General features: G+C 40.7%; 1 protein-coding gene across 1 annotated transcript in view; it reads right to left on the reverse strand.

Annotated features, from left to right (window-relative positions):
• The window catches only part of LOC136866642 (nose resistant to fluoxetine protein 6), a 695,618-nt gene that overhangs the window by 31,161 nt on the left and 636,559 nt on the right, over positions 1 to 27,898 (reverse strand). The window lies entirely within an intron of this gene.

Below are 27,898 nucleotides of genomic sequence, written 5' to 3' on the forward strand. Positions count from 1 at the left end.
GAGAAGAAGAGATAGAATGATAGGACACATCTTAAGACACCCAGGACTTGTTCAGGTGGTTTTTGAAGGAAGTGTAGTTGGCAAGAATGATAGGGGTAGACCAAGATATGAATATGACAAACAGATTAGAGCAGATGTAGGATGCAATAGTTACGTAGAAATGAAAAGGTTAGCACATGATAGGGTGGCATGGAGAGCTGCATCAAACCAGTCTATGGACTGATGACTCAAACACGACACACGCAAATAGGAAGGATGGAGAACCACGCGAGGGCCGGACATAATGACAGAAGAATACAAATTTGGAAAAAATCGAAAAATGCCAGCGACGGAGAAAATTTTTAGAGTTCAAATCAAAAGCAATATTTAGCCATCAAAAAGGGCTAAATTGAGACCCATTCAACCACGCTCTGCTACCACTTGTTCCGGGGTATCTGTGGAACAGCAGAGGTGAAAGATGGTGCTGGGATAAATAGGTCTCAACTTACGAAATTAAAGTTAATTTAAAACTTTAACAAAGGTTATATTTTCTTTTCAAGATAAATAAATCACAGAATATAACAGGTTCCGCATAGCAGATCGATAAATTAAGAAGGTACAATTACAGTTGTTACAAGATTTGGGCTTCGAGCCCAATACTCATGATCCTTGAGCTATAAGCTCAACTTTACCTATCTACAATGTTCAACAAAGGGGCAGAAAACCCCAGTCAAGCCAAGGAGCACTCGCTCCCAATTACCCAGTAAGGCCTCCTCGAGGCACACCGAAAATCAACTTTAAGAAAGAGCAACCCGCTCTCCAAATTCAAGCCTATTTAAAGGCCACACCAAACTCCACCTTTAAGCTGCCCTTCAGGCACACAAGAACAGGGGTAAAAATACCCAACCTATTGAGGCCTGTTCAGTAAAGAAAGAGGACAATTACATGGCCCCAAAATACCAACTTGAGTGGAGGCGTACCTTGCACTCCTAATACACCTTTTTAAAACCTATTTGGCTCTTAGGCCGCTTATGCAAGGGCTAATCCCATACTACGGAGGTGACACGATAGGAAAACTTTATTACATTATGAAGCGAAGTAAAACGGTTATGAAAACGTAGTCACCTCGAAACAATATGAGAGGGAGTTCGAGAGGGTTAGGCACTCTCTATCCCGATTTGTAGTTAAAGAGACGGAATTTATACCAAGTGTCTTTTACATTCTAAAGAAATGTTACATGATAAAAGTTTCGAACCTGCCCCGAGGGTTAAACTGCTGAGCTAGCAAGAAATGAAGTTATTAAAAGGCCATTACCTTATGGAAGAACTGCTGCCCGAAGGAAGAGGCGCTTCCCGCCCCCTGCTACATAATCACTAGGAAAGATGTTACTGAAGTGGCCCGGAGACCAGAAAATCAGCAGTTTAAATACCCTCGTGGAACATTCGAGACCTTTCAAGAATGAGAACCCACACCCCCTTCAATTTTATTGGCTAGGATCAAGCAACATATCCATATCGGAGAAGACATACGTTATTGGTCAAAAATTAATTAGAGAAATTCGGGATTGGCTAAATTCAAAACAAGCGGAAAGAGAAGGGTTATACTGCCAACCCAAAAAATGACTGAAAGAAATTTAACAAAGAACAAACTTATGAACACAAAATTTCTCAAAAAACAGTTCCTTCACTTCGCACTAGGGTGCACAATTGTACTTCTTCAGTAGTGCCATCTAGAAGAGAATGTTCACACTTCTTACTACAGAGCAAACAAATATAAATCGAAAAAGACACAGTTCAGAACTCTTCAAAATTTACAATAGCGACATCTTCAGAGAAAATTTATAATTAAAATGGTTGTTAAAGTTCAGGCTTACTTCAGTAGAGGAGTTTCAACTGGCGCAATGTTTGAATTAGCGGCGTGGAGGTGTACCGCCCGGTACAATATCAATTAAAAGTGTATACTCTTTTTGCATTAAATTATTCAAATTTATTGCAGATCCTTATTGACTTGCCCTCGTATAATTTGACAATATATTGCATAAGTTCTACTTGCTATAAATTACATTTATATTATTTATTCATAGGTTTTACATTTTATTTGAGGGGCCGTGAATGTATGTTTTGAAAGGCGGGCCCATATCACAGCGAACAGTACAAATAACGGCAGGTAGCTCTGCAGTCAGTCGTTTCAGAGCGGCGGTGGGAGAGGGGTGATGAGCGCTGAGAGGACCGTGCCGAATGCGTGTTTGTCTCAGAACGCGCACGAGACTAACTTCTTGGACACAGGCGAGAGTAGTTGTCCAGTTTCGTTGTTTAACCTAACGCTAATGAAACGCAATGGTAGAGTGTTGCATATACAAAGTAGGGAACTAATTTATACATAAGGAAACTAATGACCGAGCTCGATAGCTGCAGTCGCTTAAGTGCGACCAGTATCCAGTATTCGGGAGATAGCGGGTTAGAATCCCACCGTCGGCAGCCCTGAAGATGGTTTTCCGTGGATTCCCATTTTCACACCAGGCAAATGCTGGGGCTGTACCTTAATTAAGGCCACGGCCGCTTCCCTCCCATTCCTAGCCCTTTCCTGTCCCATCGTCGCCATAAGAGTAGGAGGCATTCAAAGCACAAAGGGAAACAACTTCCAAAGTCATAAGAGGCGAAAACAAATACTACGATACACAATAACTAAAGAGAAGAAGATTCCATGAAAAATAATACATGTAATTTCTACCAAACGTCCAGGAGCCAGTTAACAAAATACTAAACCACCAACTCTCTTATTCAAAGATGACAAAGGAAATCGAATCACTGGAAATGAAGAGAATTGTCAGCACCTTGCAAATTATTTCCAGCTACTTCTGAACTGTAACAAACCTGAAGAAACTCTGACATTTGAGAAAACCAACAACAAAATACTGGACTCTAATCCACCAAACTAAGATGACATTAGGGGATTAATGAAAATACTGAAAAACAACAAGACGTCAGGTCATGATTCAATATGGTTTTCCGTGGTTTCCCATTTTCACACCAGGCAAATGCTGGGGCTGTACCTTAATTAAGGCCACGACCGCTTCCTTCCAACTCCTAGGCCTTTCCTGTCCCATCGTCGCCATAAGACCTATCTGTGTCGGTGCGACGTAAAGCCCATAGCAAAAAAAAAAAAAGCATGATTCAATAGTCGCAGAGTTATTGAAGTATGCTGGAGAACACATAGTGACTCAACTAGAAGCACTGATTGAGGGAATTCGGCGGACAGAGAGTATCCCAAAAGAATGGAAAACTGCATTAATACACCCCCTGTATACAAAAGGAGAGAGAACAAATGTTAATAATTACAGAGGAATATCATTACCACCAGTTTCTTCTAAGATCTCATCTAAGGCATTACAAAATAGGATTCAGGAGATAATAGAAAAAGAACTGAGCTAATACCAGGCAGGATTCCGGAAAGGAAGATCATGCAGTGAACAAATTTTCAAATTGAACTCCATAATGCAACTGCGCGCACTCGCAGCCAAGAACTTAGCGATTGTATTTGTTGACTTCAAGAAAGGGTACGATTCAGTCCACAGAACTACCTTGATAAGCACCTTGGAGGAATTTGGGGTAGATAAAAAAACTAAAAGCCGGCCCCGTGGTGTATGGGTAGCGTGCCTGCCTCTTACCCGGAGGCTCCGGGTTCGATTCCCGGCCAGATCAGGGACTTTTACCTGAGCCTGAGGGCTGGTTCGAGGTCCACTCAGCCTACGTGATTAGAATTGAGGACCTATCTGACGGTGAGATAGCAGCGCCGGTCTAGAAAGCCAAGAATAACGACCGAGAGGATTCGTCGTGCTGACCACACGACACCTCGTAATCTGCATGCCTTCGGGCTGAGCATCGGTCGCTTGGTAGACCAAGGCCCTTCAAGGGCTGTAGTGCTATGGGGTTTGGTTTTGTTTGGTTTGAAAACTAAAAATTTAATCAAGGAAACCATCAATGATACTACATCACGAGTAATGTTTACGTGTACATTGTCAAAACCGTTTAAAATTGAAACAGGTGTCCGACAAGGCGACGGAATGTCATCACTCCTGTTCAGTGTTATACTTGAAAAAGTGATCAGAGAGTGGAGGGAGAGATTGTCAGGATTAGGGGTGAAAAATGGAATAATACTGGGGAGACCTAGAACCAAAATTGACTGTCTAGCGTTCGCAGATGATATGGCACTTCTGGCAGAAGACGCAGAAACTGCTAAGGTACAGATTGAAACGTTTCGAGCGATATCGTTTGAAAAAACAGAACTAGTGATTCAGAGCTAAAATGACCCGAAAGACCATTGTCACTAAGTATGGAACAGTTAGAATAGTGCAGAAGTTTAAATACCTAGGAGAGTGGATAACCCCAACAGGACTACCGGGAAAAGCGTTACAGAACAGGGCAAGTAAGATGGAAACAGCATACCATTGATGTCGAAATGTCTATAACAAAAATCGATCTCAATCACTGCGAAACCCCGACGTTACAACACTGTGATAAAGCCAGAAAGATTGCATGCATTCGAATGCATTCCATGGAACCCCGACGTTACAACACTGTGATAAAGCCAGAAAGATTGCATGCATTCGAATGCATTCCATGGAACAGGAAAGGATTGCTAGAGAACATTGAGAAAAAATTTTGAGGAATATACTAGGGCCTAGAAAGTGGGACAAGAATTTAGACTGTGACCAAATGAGAAACTATACAAAAGGACCGACAATATAGACTTTGCTTCTATGGACACATTAAATGAATACCAAGAGAGAGAACAAAATTAAGGGTTCCAAGATCGAATGAGCAGAAAACGGACCGGCAACACATGGCCACTGGAAAGCAAAGCAGTCCATTCAGAAAGGATGAAGAAGTACTGGGCTGATGGAAAGAAGTGCGGTCGTGGCCTTAATTAAGGTACAGCCCCAGCATTTGCCTGGTGTGAAAATGGGAAACCACGGAAAACCATATTGAATCATGACCTGACGTCTTGTTGTTTTTCAGTATTTTCATTATTCCCCTGATGTCATCTTAGTTTGGTGGATTAGAGTCCAGTATTTTGTTGTTGGGTTTCTCAAATGTCAGAGTTTCTTCAGGTTTGTTACAGTTCAGAAGTAGCTGGAAATAATTTGCAAGGTGCTGACAATTCTCTTCATTTCCAGTGATTCGTTTTCCTTTGTCATCTTTGAATAAGAGAGTTGGTGGTTTAGTATTTTGTAGAATTTATCTGTGATAATTTCGCTTTTCCGTAATCATCCTTCCCTCAATAGCGAGGCAAAATCCATAATGATAAGTATCTCTATTTTATGTAAATTACATGGACAGGTTTTAAAACACTGGGCATTTTAAAATGAACATTCTATTCTTCTTCTTGTCTTTAGATAGGTCTATTAGGGACCACGCTAAGCATAGTTCATTTGAGGTTCTTCTTCTTTAGTATTTTGTTAACTGGCTCCTGGACGTTTGGTAGAAATTACATGTATTATTTTTCATGGAATCTTCTTCTCTTTACTTATTGTGTATCGTAGTATTTGTTTTCGCCTCTTATGACTTTGGAAGTTGTTTCCCTTTGTGCTTTGAATGCCTCCTAGTCTTCTGACCTTTTTGTTTCATTCCATTTCTTCCATGTTTCAGCTCTTTTTTGGTAGTGAATCCTCGCAAACTTTGTTCCACCATGGATGTTTCTTCTTTTTACTTCGTAAGATCGCGTGTTCCGCGACTTCTTGTATTGATGTTGCCATGTCAGACCAACTGTGGCTTTGAATCCTGTTTATTCTGCTCTGGTATTCGTTCAAGTTCTGTTGATTGAGCTTTAGATCTTATATTCAGTACCTTGCAATTCTTCTTCCACCATTTCTTCTCCTTTCTGGTGTTATTTTCATCTTAACTTTTGTTAAGTTGTTAAGTTGGCCCCTCGGGCCACATGTACATCTTGAATATCCCTGGAACTGTCATAGCTGATCGCAACATTCTCAATCAGAAATTCACCCAATAATTTGTTAGGCGATCTCCACGCTGTTTGGTTTTTGGCTTCTTCTATTGATATAGATTACATTCTTATTGTATTGACAAGACGACCTTAGATTTTTAACAATGACTTTCAGTGATGAATAATTCTACATGTCTGTCTCACTCACCATTCTGTTTGGTTGCAGGCTTAACACTCCAGTAGTCGCGCGAATAACAATAGTGATCCAAACGTTTAGTTCTTTTCGCTTCTGTTTTTTGGTATAACTGTTGACCTTAAGCATCTGTGTACCTTCCTCGCGCCTTATCCACTCTCTTATAACGCAGTAGTCTGCTTATCTTGATTGATGGTTGTTGCGTTAGAAAGCAATTTATTCTTGTGGATCACAACTGTAATCCGTGCGACCACTAGCGTGACTTTGTTTGTTTTCTTATTACGGTGTCTAATCTCAGTTCATGTGCATATATCTACTCCGTTTCATGCGTTTATATTAATTTTTGGTATTTAAGTACAAAATGGATGACTATGAGAATATAAATTGATGGCTGAATGAACCAGACAGTGAGGTACCTTATGGGGGGAGTAAGTGAGACAAATCACAATGTCCGGTAATTATTCAGGGATTGTTTATAAATGCATGCATAATTATATTACATTGTACAGGAAATAGAGTTATTTTCACAATGCATAATCATATTCATTGAATAAATAGCACTGAATAGCCTTATATTACAAAGAAAGTACGGATCACAATTGTGATCCGCACGGCCACTGACGTGACCTTTCTTCGCATGACCACTGGAGTGTTAAAAATAAAATTTTGTCATGACAAGTGATTTTTCTGCTTTTTCTTCATTTTTGTTCCCCTGTGCTTTGCCATTTTTATCTGTTTTCCAGAAAACGGATACCCTGAAATTAATTGACTGTAGGAGTGGATGGGGTAGTGCACAGCTAGGTGCCTGTATCTGTAAATCTCAATGAATGAGGGGAAACTTACCAATTGAAATTCGTCTAGCCAGAGAGGACTTCGTATTCTTGAACTGATGAACATGTAGACGACCACGTGAGTCAGGTACATGCAGTACGATAGCCGGCTGAGGACTCTGAATGGTGTAGCGTTCAGAAAGCTGTTCATAATACCTGTAAGAAACATATCAGCTGACAGAACAAGTGACCAGTCTCTACAGTACTGTAAGCCAGTTGTGGCACAAGATGTACACCATTCTACAAGCTATCTGAATATTGCACAGGGAACATAATCAAGATGATGTACAAGAAGGTGGAAAATATAAAGATGTAAGGAGAATGCATTCTGATGAAAAAACCAGCAAAGGAATGGAATGTGTGGAGAGTGAATACTATGAAAGAACGCGTCAGCAGGCACATATTCAAACATCTCACAAATTATAAGTATTTGAAATTTATAACAAAAGATTTGTATTAACTGTTAATTATGTGTGAAGCGAATTGTTGTAGACTTATTTATTATGACGTTGATTGATATTGTACCATGGGTGCACCCTCCCCCAGGAAGTTAAACTTAGCGCCTTCTCTAAGGCAAACTGTGTAAACTAACTTGAACTTGTGAACTCCTTTGTCTTCTATAGTTAGATGTCTCTATCCCCGATTCATTTGCTCCCTCTATCGGGCTAAACTCTAACTATTGTATAGAGGAATATTTATTTTTGAATTTTCTAAACCTGGTTCTTAGGAGTGCTTTTTTTTCTTTTTTATGTTTATCGGAGCTGTCAACACTTCAGCTGGTTTCTCTTCGATTGTAATCAACCTATCAAAAACTTGGAAATACTGTATTTTCACTAGCCAATTAAACCCGGGCATGTGTATAAGAATCCAGCCTATCAGTAAAGAGTTCTTGTGGTTCTATAAAAGCAGGACACTTTAGGGTCGTATTGGCTGAATCGCTCCAGTACTTTGGGAGTGCGACGTAACCTATGGAGGCAGGGGCGGCGCCTGCGTGAGGAAGATCCAATGGCTCAAGGTAACGGTAGATTTTACCTGAACATGTGACAGTTCCTGCAGATAGTTTGAGGGGAAGGTTTCAACCTCTTTCCTTTTAATGTAATTTTGTAAAAACTGGTAGCTTAAAGGTAGAATTTTCGGCAAGTCTGTGAACTCTGTTCAATTCCCTACTGAGAAATATGTAATGTAAGGGAACAAAGAGTGATTACCCTCTGTCGTTTCCCATTCAACCTTGCATGGGGTGACTAAAGTTTTTCAAAAACTCTAAATTTCGTAAATCTTGTTTTGGCATCAATGTTTCTCAAGTAGTCACCCCGGTCACCCTCTTTACCTTCGGGCCGCAAACCCATTTAGGGTTTTAAGGTGATGGTGGTAGTGATTATTGTTTTAAGAGGAAGTACAACTAGGTAACCATCCTCTATATAACACTAATCAGAGAGAAAAACTGGAAGGGGTCCGACACTTCGAAAAATGAAGGTATCGGCCAAAGGAAGACAAGGGCCATGAAGGGCGTGAAAATGAAAGACTCCCTAGCCCTCGCAAACCTAATAGCGTCGGGGTCGGAAAAGAACAAGAGTTGACCAAGAGAGGTCGGATAGGATAGATGAAAATGAGGAGCCAGGCACAAGTAAGTGGAAGCAATGCCAGGACTCAGCTAGGGGCCCCCTGGTCGCCAACCCACGCTCCAAAGTTCAGAGCCACTGAGGCCCCTTTACGTCGCCTCTTACGACAGGCAGGGGATACCGTGGGTGTTATTCTACCGCCCCCACCCACAGGGGGTTTAGGGTTTTAACAATTTATAGAAGGAGAGCAGGTGTTTCGCCTCCTTGCAATTTGTTTATCGCTGGTTATGTACAACCTTTTATTTTTACTATTAAGGCCAGGTAGAATTGGCAATTACGCCTCTCTTTTTCCTGTATTACACTTAAGGTATTTGTTTCTTCGATTTTGGCTCCATTTCTGGAACAGTGATCAATGCTAATGTGGATAAACTGATGAACATTTTAAAGTGAGGTCACCCGATGTGCTCTAATGTAATTCCTGTATATCAAAGGAAAGTGATTGCCTCTGCGAGGCTAGCGTATGGTGTTTGGAGCTTCTACTGGTGACTAGTGTAACTTCTTGGACCAAACACTGTGCTCTTATGAGACATTTGTACTTTCCAAGAGCAATTATGCTCTTTTCTATGTAAATGAACTAATTGATAATTATCTCATATTTTGTACCTGATATTTGGATTTCTAAGTCCCTCTTATAGATAGAGATGACGAGCTCATTAACAAGCTGTTCTATTGGCGTGTTATTTTTTCATATTCTCTATCTATCAATTTTAAACTAGGAAAAAGGAAAGAAATAAAATTTTCAAATTTGTTATCTTAAAAGTTGCTCTAAGTAATTCATTGTCCAGCTATTCATCCCAGGCACTTCCATATTCTCTGAGTGCCACGGAAACTCCGTAACAAGTGGTTTCATAGCGCGGTTGAATGGGCAAGAACAATGGCCCTTTTGAATTCCTTTTCTAAATTCTGGATTTGAACATTAGAAATGTTCCTGTTTTCCGATTTATTTAAATTTTTTCAAAATTCCACTAATTATGTTTGGCCGTAGAGAGGTTATTGCTCCTTGATCTTTGCGCAAGAAGAAGAACATTTATGAATTACCTATTACAAAAGTTCAGTCTGGTTGCGACAGATGCGTATAGAATAAAGGACTATTTAGATTTACAAATTTTTATTCCCAGTTATGGTGAGAAGGAAATTGGTGAGGCTTTATCAACGACCACCACCCATATTGGTCATCTTGCGTCTGTTGTTAGTTTTTTTGAAGGAGGTGAACCCTACGGTAACCAAATTAAACGTGTTCAGGCTGGGCCGTTTCAGTTTTGTAATAGAGTGGAATATCTGTTATGTCTCAAGCTTAGTGAAGAACATTCCAGTATAGCTAACTCCTTGTGCCAAGATATTATTGAGCTGTCTAGCAAAGTGAACCAATTGTTGTTTGGGTTTGTTAGTGGGAGGAGTGACTATCTTGACCCACTAAGCATGAATACGGAAGATGACCCCCATAAGTCTTCAGATAGTGGGGAAGCTATTGAGCAATAACAGGCTTCTGCCCCATCTGAACAGGTAGCCAATACTGTCGGCAATCCGCAACACCTTCCAACATTTTTCAATAGTAATACCGCTTTTGAACCACCTCACCCTCCGGCTGCCTCTCCGGTAGTTTCCCCAGGCTTTAGCAGCTTTCTTAGCTTTCATTGCTTTCATTGATTTCTTGTGGAATTCGAAGATCATGCTTTGGCGTGTGTTCTGTCACTTTCTCAAATCTTACAAATCATCAATCTCTACACAGTTGGTGTCTTATGAGACAAGATAGTCAAGGCTATACCGGCATGGAGTTCCACTGAAATCTTCCACGCTCACTTATTGGCTAACTTTATCCCTGCTAGAACCCTGTCTTCATTAATCCAGAAATATTATTTTAGAGTACAAAGGCGAGATGGAAATCTAGCTGATTTCATTCAGGATATTAAGTTTTATACTTGGGTATTTGCGTTGCACTATTCTGAAGCTCAAGTAGTGCAAACCATTACTGAAGGCATATCTCCATCTAACCGATCATATTTGTGTTTTGCTTCCCGTCCTCAAACGTTTAGGGAACTTGAGGCCATGTCTGTTTCTGCGGGGGGAGCGAAATATGCCGATACACTGCGAGTCGCTCGCAACCCACCACCTTCTTCCAATATTTATCGACCACCCACTCTTAAAATTTTCACTCCCCGCAAATGTTATGCTTGTGGGTCCGCGGGCCATTTAAGAAATAAGTGTCCTCTATTAAATACCAAAGGATCTAAAAATAGATCTTATTCAGGCTGTTTCAAGTGTGGTTCATTTACACACCTAGCAAAGAATAGTAATTTACAGAATAATGCTCTTTCTTGTTCTACCTCTGGTAACAACAGCAAAATAATTTGACTGGAGTGCCCGGCTGAGTCCTCTTCCCAGTCTGTGTATGCAGGATTAGTCGCGATAGATTATAATCACACCTTGTCCGGTTCATACAAAACGTCTTTTGAAGGTCCAAGAGAATGCTTAAAAATAGCCTCTAATACTCCAAAATTTCTGCCCTTCATCAAAATTGAAATAAACAATGAAACTGTCACTGCCCTTTTAGATTCCCGAAGTATTGTGTCCATCATTTCATAAGAACAGTATTCTAAGTGAACGTACTGTTGCAAATTTCCTGAATATGTTTCTTTCAGCGTAAAATGTGTTTCGGCCCACTCTTTCCCTTTAGAAATTTTAGAATTCATCCTCGCAAAAATTCGTATCTCCAAGTTTAACTGGAATATTAAGTTATTTGTTGCTAAAAATGTCATTCGCTGTGATATTAGGGGCCGATTTCACGTCTCATTCAGGTCTGGTGCTCGATCTTCAAAATAAATTCTGCTTATTAAAGTTTTATACTAATGTCCGTATGCCCATTTTGACGTGTAATTATGCTTCATGTTCACGTGTTTCGCCTCCTCAGAGTGAGATGACGTTAGACCTTATGCATCTACCTGAGGTTCAGGCTACAAGCGTTCGTAAATGATGTCAGGAATTTTCCGGTGTGTTTTCGAAAATCTTGGTGTGACTCACTTAAATGAATACAAGATAGTGGTTACGGATTCGATCCCCGTAACATTTCCTCCTTATATGTTGTCCCCACCTAAGATGAACTCCCACAAGAAAATTATCGACAAGATGTTGAGTGCTGGTACCATTCGACCCTCTAAGTCGGCATATTCTTCGCCTATTTTTCTTATGCCAAAACCAAAAGGCGGCTTCAGGCCAGCAGTTGATTACAGGGCGTTGAACCGTCAGATTGTTCTCCAGTCAGTACCCGTTCCCGACATGCATTCATTTCTTTCTAGGTTTCGAAAGGCTAAGTTCTTCACCATCTTAGATCTCAACTAAGCCTGTAATAAGATACCTCTTGCGGAAGAATCGAAATATCTGACTGCTTTCGCTATTGACTGCAACCTGTATGAATACAACCACGTGCCTTTCAGGCTCCCCACGGGCGCGGCGGTTCTTACTAGACTGCTATATAAGGTCTTCTCTGATATTAAATTTGAATATTTTTACCATTATTTAGATGATGATATTATCTCGGAAACTTTCGAAGAACATCTGGCTCATCTAAAGGAAGCACTAAACCGCCTTCGTAACGCAGGTATTGACGGTTAAGCTGTCAAAAGTATATTTTTCTAAACAATATTTGTCTTTCTTGGGGCATATTGATTTCCCGGATGGAGTTTCGATAGATCATTCTAGAACTCAAGCTACCCGTAACTTACGACCTCCCAAAGACGTTAAAGGTGTTACTAGATCCATCGGTATGGTAAATTTCTTCAGAAAATTCATCCCAAACTTCGCTAACCGGGCTGCACCCCTGAATCTTCTTCGCAGGAAATGTGTCAAATTCGAATGGTCCTTCTGAACAAGCCACTTCCGAAGATCTCAAACTAGCCCCCTGTAACGCCTCCGTCTTGGCTATGCCGGAATTTTCTAGGAAGTTCATTATACAGACCGACGTCTGTTCATCTGCTGTCGCTGCGGTTCTTCTACAGGAATCTGAACTCGGAAGGCGGTTCATCGCCTATGCGTCTCCTACCTTGTCACCTCAAGAGGCCAAATATTCCATATACGAGTTAGAGGGATGTGCTGTACTATTTGCCTTAGAAAAATTCCGCCTTTACCTGGAGCATGTCGAGTTTGATTAGAGACGGACAATCAGGCACTAATTTGGGTGCTAGCTGGGCCCCATCGTACTGGGCGCATCGCCCGCTGGGCTATCAGAATTTCAGCATTCCAGTTTGTCGTGCGACACATTCGTGGATCTCAGAATGTGGTCGCAGATGGATTAAATAGAATGTTTTCCAGTGATCACATAAGTTCTTATTGATGTCTCCATGTTATATCACGATTTACGGAAATACCAACTTGCAGACCCGGTGCTGGCTCCTATTATTCAAACCCTTTCTTCTGGATAACATGCTGTCCCTTAATACTGAAGAAATGGGTCCTGTGTTGCTCATAAAGGCACGAACGAAAGATGAAAATTATTGTTCCATATGTTCTAGTACCTATGATCTTCAAATATTATCGTGGGACCCCAATAAGAGGCATCTCTAAAACCAGAGAGAAGATAAGGGAACTGTTCATCTGGAAGGGAATGGACGGTAATATTAAAGAATTGGTTAAATCTGATAAAACCTGTCTGATAAGCAAGCCCACGTTGCCTACCAAAGTTGGGCTGTTGTCATCACACCAAGCCTCTCGCTCAATGGAGCGATTGTATATTAACTATGTGGGAACCTTCCCGCAATCCAAAGGGAACGGAAATAAATTCATTCTTGTGCGCGTGGATGGTTTTACTCGATTGTCATTGCTGTTGCCTACTAGAATTGCCACCGCACAAACTACTATTTCTTGTTTCAATTCAATATTTGCCTCTTTTGGACAATGTCTGTATATTGTTTCCGATAACGCTAAGGGTTTAACTTTCAATTTATTTCGTAAGTCCTGTTTCGTTCTCTCTATTTCACATGTAACTACGTCGGCATATTACCCAAAGTCATCTCTCGCAGAATCTTCGATCAGCCCTTGCTGCCTTCTTCCACCACGAAGACCATTCTCGTTGGGACACACCCTTGTATTGGCTATCTCTAACTTTTACTCGGCCGTTCATGAGTCCCACTAGTTTTCTACAATTTATCTTATGTTTAAGTTCATCCTAAACACTCCCTGGTCAAATTTGTGGTCGATCAATGAGCTGTTCCCAGAGACAATAGAAACAGAGAATATCCGGGATCTATGAAGGAAAGCTAGAAATAATCCTAAGGCCTCTCATAAGGGAGTAAAATGAGGTATGGCCATGGATGATGGTGGTGGTGGTGGTGATTATTGTTTTAAGAGGAAGTACAACTAGGCAACCATCCTCTATATAACACTAATCAGAGGGGAAAATGGAAGGGATCCGACACTTCGAAAAATGAAGATATCGGTCAAAGAAAGACAAGGGCCACGAAGGGCGTGAAAATGAAAGACTCCCTAGCCCTCGCAAACCTAATAGCGTCGGGGTCGGTAAAGAACAAGAGTTGACCAAGAAGGGTCCGATAGGATAGATGGAAGTGAGGAGCCTGGCACAAGTAAGTGGAAGCAATGCCAGGACTCAGCTAAAGGTCCCGTGGTCGCCAACCCACGCTCCAAAGTTCAGAGCCCCTGGGGCCCCTTTTAGTCGCCTCTTACGACAGGCAGGGGATACCGTGGGTGTTATTCAACCGCCCCCACCCACAGGGGGTGGCCGTGGATGAAAACCCACCAATTTAAAAGTTGGAGACCAGGTCACGGTTAAAAATTTTGTTCCCGCGGGCAAGCTTGCCCCCATATGTCATTGACCTTGCATTATTTAAGATTTTATCACTCCTGTCAGCCTTCTGGTGAGTAATCCGGAGACTGAAAGCATTTTACTTGTTCACCTGTCTAAGCTACGTAAAGCCTTTCTGAAGGCTTTCAGATTTTTTCATTAAATGCCACCAAGCGATTGAATTGTCGGATTAATTATATTGCTTTCCTTAGTGTACTTTATTAATATAATTTTAAGTGTTGTTGGAAGTAATGATAAGGAGGCCTTCTGCTACTCTTGTTTATCAAAACTTATGTATGTAAAATATTATTTATTAACATGTTTATGTTGCATCTTGCGTTAAATTTTGTTTATTGTAAAACTATATTTGTAAAAACTTCACTTCTATAATTTCTACGTATTCTGTCACAAGCCAACTCTGCCTCCAAACCTGAGTCAGAAACTGCGTGTGCTCCTCCTGAAAGGTCGCCAAACGTATCTTCTATGTGTAGCACAACAGTTATTTTCGCCACACAATTTGCATGTTACAGTGCCCAACATTACATCAGAGACGATGTGAAATCAACTTGGGAGAGATGCCGACGCGGGGTATGGGCCCGCCTCGTTCCGTCTAAGTCTCCACATAAACTACCTCCTTTGGGTCTGTCAACTTTGGAAGATACTGGGAGGCAAGACTCAGTCTTCCACTATACCTTTGGATCGGACCTTATGATTTGGTCTCGAGTTGTCATCACATCGGCTTTAGCCCTCAATATATCGGGAGGATGGTATCTCAGGGTAACTAAGGGGTCCGAGTGCCCCCATCTAGACTCGGCAGCGGCGGCCGCTCATGCTGTCAACCCTGGGCACTACAGCCCGGACTGGGACTACTTCGGTGCTGTTATCAATACCTACTACTCTATTTCAAAAATCCGAAAGAAAGAAATAAACAAAAAAACAAGAATGAGCACTTTAAATAGGTAGATCACAGCCTACCAATGCATTTCTCAAGTGATACGAATATTTTGACTAGTCCATTGTAAAACGACATGAAACGCAAACATAATGAAAAATATTTCCCCAGGAATATTTTAAAAGACGCTATAAAATCTGGAAAGGAACAATAAATGCGAACAAAGTACAAAAATGTAAGGGAAGAGAGAAAAATTAAACTTACGTGTTCAGATAGGCCCTAAAGGTAGGTTAAGATGTTCGACGAAGTTCAGTGAGGAGGATCGCTTCAAACTCTTTTCTGGATATTGGGCATTCAACAACATTGATAATCAGAGACAAGTCATTGGTTTTGATTATGCAGGAGATCAATCCCTGATATCGATGTGTGCGTGTAGGCGAGAAGAGACCTAAACGAATAAATAATATGAGGGTTTATTGTCATCTAAATGACACACATGTCCCGGTCTGCAAACTATTATTTGGGATTACTTTAGATATAAACAGTCGTCCTATACGTACAGTGCTAGATAAACAGAATAAATTTGCAAGTGTTCTTAAGGAAGGAGATAAATGAGGGAAGCTGGTTAAGGAGCCAAAAATCTACGAAACTATAAAGGAAGGAATCAGAGACAACTCACTGGCTCCATACAAAAATTGAGAACCACTACACCAGAGAAAATTGGTCCAAGCACTTCATCGATGGTTGAAGAGAGAACAGATAAAGAAGTGACGACAGAAAATACAGTACCATTTTTGCAGTTTAAGATATGCAACAGTTATGAAACTGCTGAAAGGTTACATATCAGTCTTTTATTATAAATCGAAATTAAAATATTCTGAACTTCACTATCTACATTTTCAAAACAACTCGTTTCAGTGTTGCTTCTGGGATGAAAGCAATGGACATAGAGGTCTAAATGAACTAGGGACGTGTGCTTCAATACTTGAGAGGGAATTCTAGCTAAAATAGAGAGAAGTCTGTTTTGTTTTATTCATACAATTGCACAGGGCAACAAAAATAAATGTATGATTGTCGTGTACCTCTATGCAATTCAGTTCCTGAATGTTAAAAGTATTACGCAAAAATACCTTATAATAGGGCACACACAAAACGAACGAAACATACAAATTATATTATAAAGTGAGCATGCAGGTATTCATCAGAAACATTTATCTCCGCGATTACAACTGCATGAAAGGGTGGACAGCCGTTCCACGTAAATGAGATGTGCTATGATGACTTTTATGATACGAAGCAGTTTCATGTGAGCATTCGCCCAGTTAACACGGGAGCTCTAAAAATGTCGATCCCGCCAGGATGTATGAAAAGCGATGTGATGGACTTGTTGCGTAATAGTTACATTCAGAAGTACTAGCAGCCTATCTATGATAGTTTGTAATTTTCTGGTGAAGAGATACAAGTTAGAGAAAAGTTTTTTAATGTTTAATAATATTTAACTAATCACTTGAATTGTTCAGAAATTCCCATGTATGGTGTATTGCTTATATGTCAGTGTTACAATATCGACACAACTTGAAGTAAACGAATGTTGTCTTGTGACAATAACGTACTATTGGTACTTAGTACTTGCTTTGTGTATAAACGTCAGCAGCAAAACTGTCAAAAGTCTGATAGAGGGTACTATAAAGGAATCTAGGAAACGGCACAGCTACATTTTCCTCTATTATTGTATAAAATAATATTTATAAATCTCCATTTCATTCAATTATTAAATAAAAGTAATGTGAAATAGCTGCCTAAATAAGTTATAGCATTTGTAAACATTTTAAGGTCTCTGCTGAAAAATCATGAATTTTGGGTTGTGACACTCTTGTCGCAAATGAGCGACATTAGCATAGGAAAATGAACGCAACGGAATGCTTTCTGGTGGGCAGCGTATAAATATATGACTGAGAGGAGTGACCAGTCGTAAGGAACATAATGGGCTGGAGGAACATAGAGACACACGAGGTTTCAAAAGAAAGTCATAGATATGCAAATTTGATTTTGGGATTACTCAAAGTTGGCTGAACTTAAGATATTTTTCATTGTTTAATTGTTCATCAGTGCAGGTAATCCCGGAGAGAATTTTAAAATGAATGAAGCAAGTAGGTCCCGTAAAATGGCCGGACGTAGTGGATAAAATTGTTCTTAGTAATTCTAATATAAATATTTACAAAACAATAATCTATTCTACTTGCAACATCACAGCAGTAAGGAACTTTACTGTTACTGGCCGCGTGTGAATACAATGTTTTTCGATAGTGTACCATTGGGCTCGTGATTTGGATTGGCCATAAAATCCTAAATTGATACTAGTAAAATATTTCTTTAACACACTGTGGAATGTTTGCTATGTTATAGAGCAAGACTGGAGGGAGAGCGGCCCATTATGGAACCGCCCCGTGAGACATCACCACGCTGGAGCTTCGCTACTCGCTGCGTAACCAACCTGACTGGAGAGGTCTGGCACGCTTTCGCAGACCCTGCTGCTGTTACCGCCATTGGTCCCTACGTCGCTGGAGGCCTCGAGGGGCACGGAAACCTACGTAACTAGAGGTTTCTACGGGCTCCGAGTGCCCAGTATATCTAAGACGGGCGCGATCTGCGAGGTGGAAGAGGCTACCATAGCTCAATTGGTAAAGCAACCGCCGCGAACTCGGGAGGTTGTGGGTTCGGATCCCACTTGTGTCCGGTTGGCCATTTTAAAGTCAGGTTTTACATGTAGGCTCTTTCTCTTGTCTGCCTATGTGGTTTTTTCCTGACCCTTCAGTACCACACCTACAAACACAAACTCGCCTGGTAACGTGTCTAACATGCAAACAGGCAGATACTCCTTGTATCACTTCCCACTCTTTCCTGCTCTCTCTTCCTTCTTAGAAATAATAGCATTTCGGAGGCCATGTAAATTGAGTCGATGGTCACCCGGGGGAAGCGAGCTTCGGGGGCCCCCCGAATGACAAAAAACAAACTGCGAGGTGGGTTCAGTTTGAGCCCAGGCAGTGAGCAATGAAGAGCGAGGAGTGCTACAGTCACGGGTTCAGTTGTCAGCAATGAGTTAAGAGTTCATTCGGTGATCAGTTAAGAGCGATCGTGTCAGTGAAGAGTGCCAGCGAGACAGTGCTGTGAGGTGTGTACTGCTGAATACTGCATCAGGTTGCTACAGAGTAGGCGGAGACATGTGAGTGCAGAAGAGTGACTGCAGTGTAATTGCGAATCGTGAGTCTCATACGGACTTGTTAGAGAGTAGTGAACGAAGACTGAGCGAATTAGTGCGAATGAACAGTGAGAATAAGAAAGAGAGAGAGAGAACTGTGTAAGTGGTGATTTTGATGTGCCTATGTGTGTTAATTTGTAGATCAAGTAACTTAAATATTTTTAAATTATTTTACGCCCACATTGGAGCACTTTAATAAATCCATATACATTTAAGTCTGAAGAGTATTTACTACAAATTTGGCTTAAGTTTCTTCTTCTGCACCTAGAACTGCTTCATTCATTCCAACCTGGCTGATCTTTCTTCGTCAGTTATAGCGTACAGTTTGCGTGTAAAAGTTTTTAGTTTAGGTTTGGAGTCTCTGTTCCTCAGGATCCTATTCTCTTCTCGGTCTTCAATTTGCTGCATTGTCAAGCCTAACTCACCTAAATCATCTTGGACTTCCTTGAACCAATTATTATTGGTTTTACTTTTCCAAAATTAGTTGAAAAGATGTTTCACTACCCTGGTTTCCCGTCTTGATATGTGGCAGAAAAATTCAACCCTCCATTTCAGCATTGTGTCTATTATTGACTCAGTATCCTGGTATACAACTTCATTAGGTAATAACCACCATTGTCCATCTACTATGTGTTTTTTGTTTATGATTGTTCTAAGGATTCTTCTTTATATATTCTGTAATTTATCTGTTGTTGATTTGGTGTTCAAGTTGAATAGTGTTTCACTAGCATAGGTTGCTTTAGGTTTCATAACCGAGTTTTAGTGTTTGAATTTTGAATTTATCGAGAAAGATTTCTTCTTGCAGGTTGGCCACGTGATACGTTTGTGCTTGTTTCAGTTTAGTTGTTCTAATTTCTACTGATACTTTCTCGTTTAAGTTCCAAATAATTAGTAATTATTTAAGAAATGTTAAAATTTAACGCTGCAAATGTCTTTATTTATTCATCTATCCCGCCAAATCATTACAGTACTAATTCCAGAAGGTCCAGTCACAGCTGAAAGAACTCACTTTTGAAAGGGTTAAATAATTGTACTTTGAATATATAATACCCTTCTACTCGCGAAAACGAGTATCTATATGTATAAACTAAGAGTTTTGCCTGTACATTACTCAGAATTTCTCTATCGATCGTGTCGATGGTAACAAGGAAATGAATGCACTTTTTACTTTTCCGTAATTTTTGTCTGCCTGTCTGTCTGTACACGCATCACGAGAAAAAGGCTGAAGAGAATTTAATGAAAATCGGTATGTAAATTTGGGGAATTAGCCACTACAACCTATGATGTAAATCATTTTATTCACGATTAGCGAAATGGTAGTTTAGGGGAAGGCCTAAAATGTAATTCTCAAATATCTATATTATTAATCGTCCTGTAAAGAAATGCTCCATGACTAAAGTTATATAGAATTAAATTTCCGATCATTTATGTCTTGTGACTTTCTACCGTAACAGCTATGATAACGGAGATATTCATGAATTTGTATTTTTGTTGCTAAGTCCATGCTAACGACGAGACACGAGAAAATGGGTAAAGAGAATTTAATGAAAATCTGTATATAGAGTCTGGGAATAGGAAACTACAATCTAAGATATAAACCATTTTATATACCCTGGATGAAATAGTAGTTTAGGGGAAGGCGCCTAAAATTTAATTTTTAAATACTTATTTTATTTACGTACCGACTATGATAAGTGTGGTGTTTGAGAGTCTGAAGAAAACTAAATGTGAAGGCCTACAATATTGAAAGATCATAAAACTGATCACCAATAAAATTATGTTGACCATTGTTTGTTGTGATGTTCTTTGCCACTTATGCTGCAAATCATCTCCGAGAGATGGGATTACTGCTGCGTACCAAGTATGACAGCCTACCTGAATACTGACGGGAAATAGCAGGGGAGTTAGATAATTTTCTTTAGCATACCATTTCTCTGTATCATATATTTTCTGATACTGGTTCATTATAGTATTCCAGCCATCGATCCCAAATCTGACGCACTGATTGGATTGATCAGTGTGCACAATTAAGGGAATCATGGCAGAGGCTCACTTATGACCTTGTCTAGAATTACAGTTTTGGCCTATTCCACATTATAGTGCCACAATTCACTAAATAACTCAAAATTTAACAGTGAAATGGGCAGTTTCTTAACACAAACTTCTTCCTCTTCACTTTTATTAAATTCTACATTCATTTTATTCCAAATTTGCCTCCAAGTCAGATTTTCCCTGCTAGTGTAGTGAATTAAATATTTTCCAACTCATAGAGCATTCCTAGGAAACAGATGAGTAAAATGGCATCGTTTTTGCCCTGGGACTCTCCACACATCGACCCCCTCTGCCCCCCTCCCTCCCGAGAATAAAAAAAGCGTTCTCGGCTCACGGCTGTCTGCGGCCTGGTCATTCCAGCTCTGGAACTTTGGACTGTTAGATCGGCAGCGTACTACTGTTCGTTAAAAGTGAGAATATGTGTGGGATTTCATTTTATCGAGTATTTCAAATGATAGCATTGCTTTTAATCACGATATTACTACTGGCGTCATTGTAATGAGCTATGTTGATTTCAGTTGAGAAACCACTTAGGCGGTCCTTCTGAGGATGTAAAAAGGCAAGTGGAGTGTGAGAGTCTGCCATTATAATGAAAATTACCCAACTTGATTGTGACTGATGGTAGGCAAGAGGGACTACCGTTACAATGAAATTTCCCTAATCCCATTTTCACTTTAAAAATACGTTTGGTGACTTTCCCGTCGCGTTTCTATGGTAACGTTAAGAGCTATGCAATTTAATACAATTTTACTCACAACGTGTACACTACCTAACCTAGAACTCTATATACGTTGTAGAATTACGTAGCGAAGCACACGTACATCAGCTTGTAAATTATTAAACATAGCCAAAATGAGATAAGTTTTATGTTATGTTCGTCCGTTACATGTTAAAGAGTTTGGATTTAGGCCATGGTAAAATACCATAGTTACTTCAGTATAAGTCAGATTTAGCATTTTTCAAACTTTCTTCATTTACAAATAATTACATCAAATATTATAATATTTAATTTAAAGAGTAACAGTAGTACTGCATCCCCCTGGTGGTAGGCAACAATTCTAACGCCAGAATATAACGAAGTCTCGCGGAGAAAGCCTGAATTGAAAGAAGAGTACTTAATTTTCACGTTTCTTAAAAAGTCACTACTTTTGATTTTGGAGTGACGCCTAGGGGCTTGGATTGTGTACAACTTAGTGGAGAATTGCTAGTGTTTAGGGAATGACACAAAGATGGCTTAAGTACTTCGTTTCTTAGTTGCCACTACTGTCTGTTCCATTCTTTTTGTTTTGCTAGTGACTTTACGTCGCACCGACACAGATACGTCTCACGGCGACGATGGGATAGGAAAGGCCTAGGAGGTGGAAGGAAGCGGCAGTGGCCTTAAATAAGGTACAGCCCCAGCATTTGCCTGGTGTAAAAATGGGAAACTACAGAAAACCATCTTCAGGGCTGCCGACAGTGGGATTCGAACCCACTATCTCCCGGATACAAGCTCACAGCCGCGCGCCCTTAACTGCACGGCCAACTCGCCCAGTAGCTGTTCCATTCAAACCAACCAATCAGCATCCATCTCATCCCTATATTTACTGCTAATATTGGACCTTATGATCTATCTGGATCTTTGGTGAGTGGAAGAAAAGTGAGGTTCTCATAGGAGGCTACGGACGTGCTGCGGCAGTATGTAAGGTAGGCGGGTTGGCTTCTGTAATTGATGAACTCTCTTGCGTGTAGCGACGGGAAGACACGATCGTTCTCCTCTAGCATGTAACTGCTAGAGCGGGTATGATGTAATTAGGATATACTAGTGTGTACACTTGTTTCTCTTATTCACTTTGCTCTTTCGTAACTAAGCTTTCTGACTTTTTTCTAAGTTTTCTCCGACATTTTAGCTGATAATTTATTTTTATCTGAGTCACTAACGTAGTATGGCTTATCCTCTGTATCACCGGGCTTTCTGCCCCATTAGATTTCATGGCAAGTCATGTCACGAGATTGCTTGGATGTTGAATATTCCACCCTATTTGGTCTTCGGCCATTTCTATTTAATATTTTGTTTTTCTTTCTTATTCTACGACCGTGTAGTTTTAGCTTCTGGTCTCTTTATTATTATTGCTTCCCATTAGAGTAAGGGCAGCGTGTGTAATTCTAAATAGTTTTAGCGTTCCCTTAAGAGTGAACATGAAAATGTGAAGCCATGGCCCGGCTGGCCTTTGGTAATAATATTTAGGAGTTCTGTCTCCTCTTCTTTGTATTTTTGAACTGATACGGAAGGTTCATCTTTTTGGGTTGAAACGAAAGATTCTCATATGCCAAAGATTATATGCACCAAAGATTTTCTGTACCAAGGATTATGTGCATCAAAGGTTTTCTGTACCAAAGATTGTGTCGAAGACTAGCTGGTCTAACTAAATGTATGCCAAGGATAATATTAATATGATGTGCCTAGAACCGACAAGTCTTGTCCCTTGTCAATTATCAAGCTCTAAAGCTTTACATTTGTAATGCCTTATTCATTGTAAATGTTGTTGTTGTTGTTCCTTGGAAAATTGGGAGGGGATTGTCCAGATGTCTGTGCCCTGCCATTTCATCCCTCCTACCTCCATTGAACTCAGTAACATACAATATCCAGCCAATTAATCAACATGTTGAAATTACTTTTCCAGAGTGTAAAGTTAGCATATTAAATCGTATGTAGTGAGAGGTTGCGTGTTTTGAATTATACTCATTTCTCCAAACCGTCAAGAATTACTTCGCCTGCGTGCCTTGAGAGATCAGAATGTCTTACTCACCACCATGTCCCGTGTGACAGGCGAACACAAACCAGACCACCGCCGCGCCCCACAACAGGCGATGCAAGCCGCCGTACGCCACCATCTCGATTACGTTGTAAGGATGGTCCATCTGTATCATCTCGTATGGCCCGAAGATCACGGCGATGGAGAGTGCGGAGCTGACCGCCCAGCCCATAGTCACCCAGAACTGCGGAAAACAAATCATGTCAACAGGCATTAGCAGGGTTAGTCAAACTTCTTGGCTGAATGGTCAGCCTAGTGGGGTTCAATTTACCCTAGATAAGTAGACATACCATATGTAAATATGACTTACCAAAGGAGATTCGGATACATTAGCATGTAAATACACATCAGAATTACATATATTTACAAAAATAATAATTGTCACTTGTCACATTACAAAAGGAACCTAGTTTCCCAAAACTGAAGAGAATCTGACAGATTATCCAATGAAAAGGAATCACACGAAAAGAACCATTTTTTTGCCTCAACAATAGAAAAAGCATTAATACACTTTCTTTCTTTCTTTCTTTCTTTCTTTCTTTCTTTCTTTCTTTCTTTCTTTCTTTCTTTCATCATTCTTTAATCCGTTTCCCGTTCAGGGTTGGTTTTACTCTGGGACTCCGCGAGGCATCCCACATCTTTCCCTCAAGGGCAGTGTCCTGGACGTGAGACTTTGGGTCGGGTATACAAACATAAAGGAGGACCAGTACCTCGCCCAGGTGGTCTCACCTGCTGTGCTGAACAGGTGCCTTGTGGGGTTTGGAAAAATTGGAAGGGTTCGGAAAGGAAGAGGGAAGGAAGCGGTCGTGGCCTTAAGTTAGGTTTTATCCCACGGGAAACCACGGAAATCCACTTCGAGGATGGCTGAGGTCGGAATCGAATCCTTCTATACTCAGTTGACCTTCCGAGTCTCAGTGGACCCCGTTCCAGCTCTCGTAACACTTTTCAAATTTCTTGCTAGAGCCGTGAATCGAACTCGAGCCTCCACGGATGGTAGCTAAACAATGTAACCAATACCGCACAGAGGCGGACATAAATGCACTTAACAGCGCAATAGTTCTCAGTTGTCATCAGCTGGAACAGCCGGGGCATTTCTTTTGATGTTCACCGTCTACGGGGTTGTTGCAGGAACAGTACATTCTTTTGATGCTCGAAGGATAGAAACACAGTACTTCCACTGTTCCTAATAATCTGAAGCTGATGCCAAAGCTGGATTTTTTTCTTGTCTAAGCGAGTTCTTTACGAACATTTTTACCATTTTCTTGGACCTCTGAGTTGCGTATGGTTTTCTATCATATAACCGAATCTTGATCCTCTAAGACACGGGTGTCAAAGCTTGCCCGCTGTAAGCACAGTGTCCGCGCTAGAAATACCTGTGCACGAGGGCGCAGGTCTCTTCCCTTCAGTCGGCTCGAACTTCCCTACGTTGCTGACTCACAGCTGTGCACTCCTATTGATGATAGGTTCTAGTTCCTGTTTTGTTCTACAAGTAATGGTTGTAACATGCAGCTACATACGCCGTGGCATAAGGATTAACATAGTCATTTGTTAGTGTGTGTTTGTAAAAGTGTACTTTTGTATCTACACGGTCGCTTGAAGAGATTTTGCTTTTATCACAACCTATTTTATTCTGCTCAAGTTTATAAATATATGACGTTTAGCCAGAGAACTGATGTAGTAGCAGCATAGTATTCGGGACCATTGTGCTTCATAATTTTTCATGTCAAGCCCATAAAATGTAAATGCCTACCGAGGAATTAGCTGCAAGATTTGGGTCACGTAGCTGTGAGGTTACATTCGAGAGATAGTGGGTTCGAACCCCACTGCCGGCAGCCCTGAAGACGGTTTTCCGTTGTTTCCCATCCTCACGCCAGGCTGTAACTTAATTAAGGCTTCGGTCGCTTCCTTTCTATTCAAGCCCTTTCCTATCCCATCGTCGCCATAAGACCTAACTGTGTTGCTGAGACGTAAAGTAAATTGTAAAAAAACAGTAAATGCCTATTATTTTGCACCTCATGGCTTATGGCAACCTTTAAACTAATTATGTATTTCTCTGGTGCAAGGTGATTACATTCTTCGACCCAATTTGTACAAACGACTCGTGTTGGACACATTTAATTATGTATGTCCATATACGAAGTAATACGAAGCCTACATGTATCGTACTGAGTACCGCCATTATGAACGTGTAATGTACACCCCTCAAAGCTTGCGTTATCTGATAACGTCCAGGACTAGCGCTCGTAGCAGCTGTTTCTCATGCACGGAGAACTGTTACTCAGATCGTGACCTTGATTTGCCTGCTCTGAATAATTAGTGACAATATATATACAATGAGTATTGAAAAGAAACAGAGAAGTATCAAATTAAGTCATATACTGTATGTAGAGAGAGGAACTGAAGATCTGTCAAGACGGTGCCTCAATGAGTGCTGATGCCTGTCCTCCTGAGGAAGCTGGGAAGTAAAGCCGAGCTTGTGGGACGCCCAGAAGAGAAGGATGTACAAGAGCTACAATTTATGAGTGGAGAGCCAATCTATACAAAGACTGAAATGTATGAAGATGAGAAGGTTATACTTGTGCTTTTGTGTTTTCATGTTTATCCTTGTCTCCTCCTGCTGCTCCCTCTTCCCTCACTGCCCTGCCATTATCTCGCACAGTTACGTCTAGCTACACTACACTGGTCATCTATATACAGCACGTTTCAAAAATTCACGGCATAATTTGAAGGATAATTCCCCACATATCGGTAAGGAAAAACGGTATATAACCTTGTGTCAAGAAGTACGTAGTTTTTGGCCTTCACGATCACCTGATCTAAACCCGTTGGACATCTTTTTGAGGAATATCCATAGTCGTTGGTAGAAGCCTCCGTGGCTCAGGCGGCAGCGCGCCGGCCTCTCACCGCTGGGTTCCGTGGTTCAAATACCGGTCACTCCATGTGAGATTTGTGCTGGACAAAGCGGAGGCGAGACAGGTTTTTCTCCGGGTACTCCGGTTTTCTCTGTCACATTTCATTCCAGCAACACTCTCCAATATCATTTCATAACATTTGTCATTCATTAATCATTGCCCCAGAGGAGTGCGACAGGCTTCGGCAGCCGGCACGATTCCTATCCTCGCCGCTAGATGGAGCTTCATTCATCCCATTCTTGACCCGGTCGAATGACTGGAAACAGGCTGTGGATTTTCATCCATAGTCGTTGGTGTAGGTGACCACTGTGGAGAATGAAGCAACGTTTCATGGCAGAATTGTAAAGTCCTCTCAAATAATTCATAAAAATACAGGTTTATTCGAGCGTGTTCATAATTTCATGCGGAGATGAATACAAGCCTGTAGTATGCCAGGAGGCAAGCATTTTGAACACCCCTCGTAAAGAAATGACCGGAGTACATTAGCACATGCAGGCTAGCCCACGGCAGAATCTGATATCTCGGAAAGTAAAACTTTTGGACCCATCTTCATGTACACTGTTTTCTTTCTCTGTATGTGAGGAACCCAACTCTGAAATTATGCCGTGTATTTTTTGAAACACCCTGTATTAAAAAGCCAAATACTACTCGCTGATCACCAGATCGGTTTGTGTAAATTTGAAGAGAAAGACAGTTAGAATGGTAGGACATTTAAGACGCCCAGGATGTGTTCATGTGGGTTTTGAGGAAAGTGTAGGCGGTAAGAACGGTAGAGGTATACCAAGGTATGAATATGACAAACAGATTACAACAGTTGTAGGATGTACGAGTTACGTATAAATGAAAATGTTAGCGCGGTTTAGGGTGGCATGGAAAGCTGCATCAAACCAGTCTATGGACTGATGACTCAAAGAACAACAGCAGCAACTTTTGTTCAATAATCTTCAGAAACGTTATGGTACACATTTTGCAAATGCACTGTTGTTCCAATGGCACTGGAGTGTCGTTCGTTTTGCTGCCTAAATACAGTGGAACTACTGTATGCATGTTGTTTAGCAAATTGTGAGCAGCGTCATTGTGTATTGAAGAGATAATAATTATTTAATACGAAAGACCACAGTGAATAACAATATATACAAAGTTTGACACTCATTCCTCAGCACCCGAGTCCGCTCTGATTGCGTGTCAGCAAGATTTTAACTCCTTGTTCCTTGATGACACCATTGTTCATCTCCCTTGTCACCCAAATTTTCTCACCTTTTAAGTTGCTGGTATTCCTCAACACTATTTCCGCCATCAGGGTTGATACTAACTTAACCTTGATCGGTCTCCTACCCTTCACTTTCCCCACTCTATATGCACCGTCTATGTCCATCTCACTAAAGTATATTTTCATTTTACTTTGTATCACTTCTACCACTTTAAATACTATTTACACCTTGCTTTCGTTGTCTCCTTACAGCACACCATAAATAAAGAGGTATTTCCTCCTGAGCTCTTGGTTTGTCCTGTTTTCAGACCACTTTACTTGCCTCAGTTGCTCTTCTAAATCCCTGACTTTGGTCTTCAGTCGTTCTACTTCTACTGTGTTATGAGCCACTCTCTCTTACATCACATTCATCTCCTCTTTAAC

The sequence above is a fragment of the Anabrus simplex genome, chromosome 3 (genome assembly GCF_040414725.1).
Source record: "Anabrus simplex isolate iqAnaSimp1 chromosome 3, ASM4041472v1, whole genome shotgun sequence".
Lineage (NCBI taxonomy): Eukaryota > Metazoa > Arthropoda > Insecta > Orthoptera > Tettigoniidae > Anabrus > Anabrus simplex.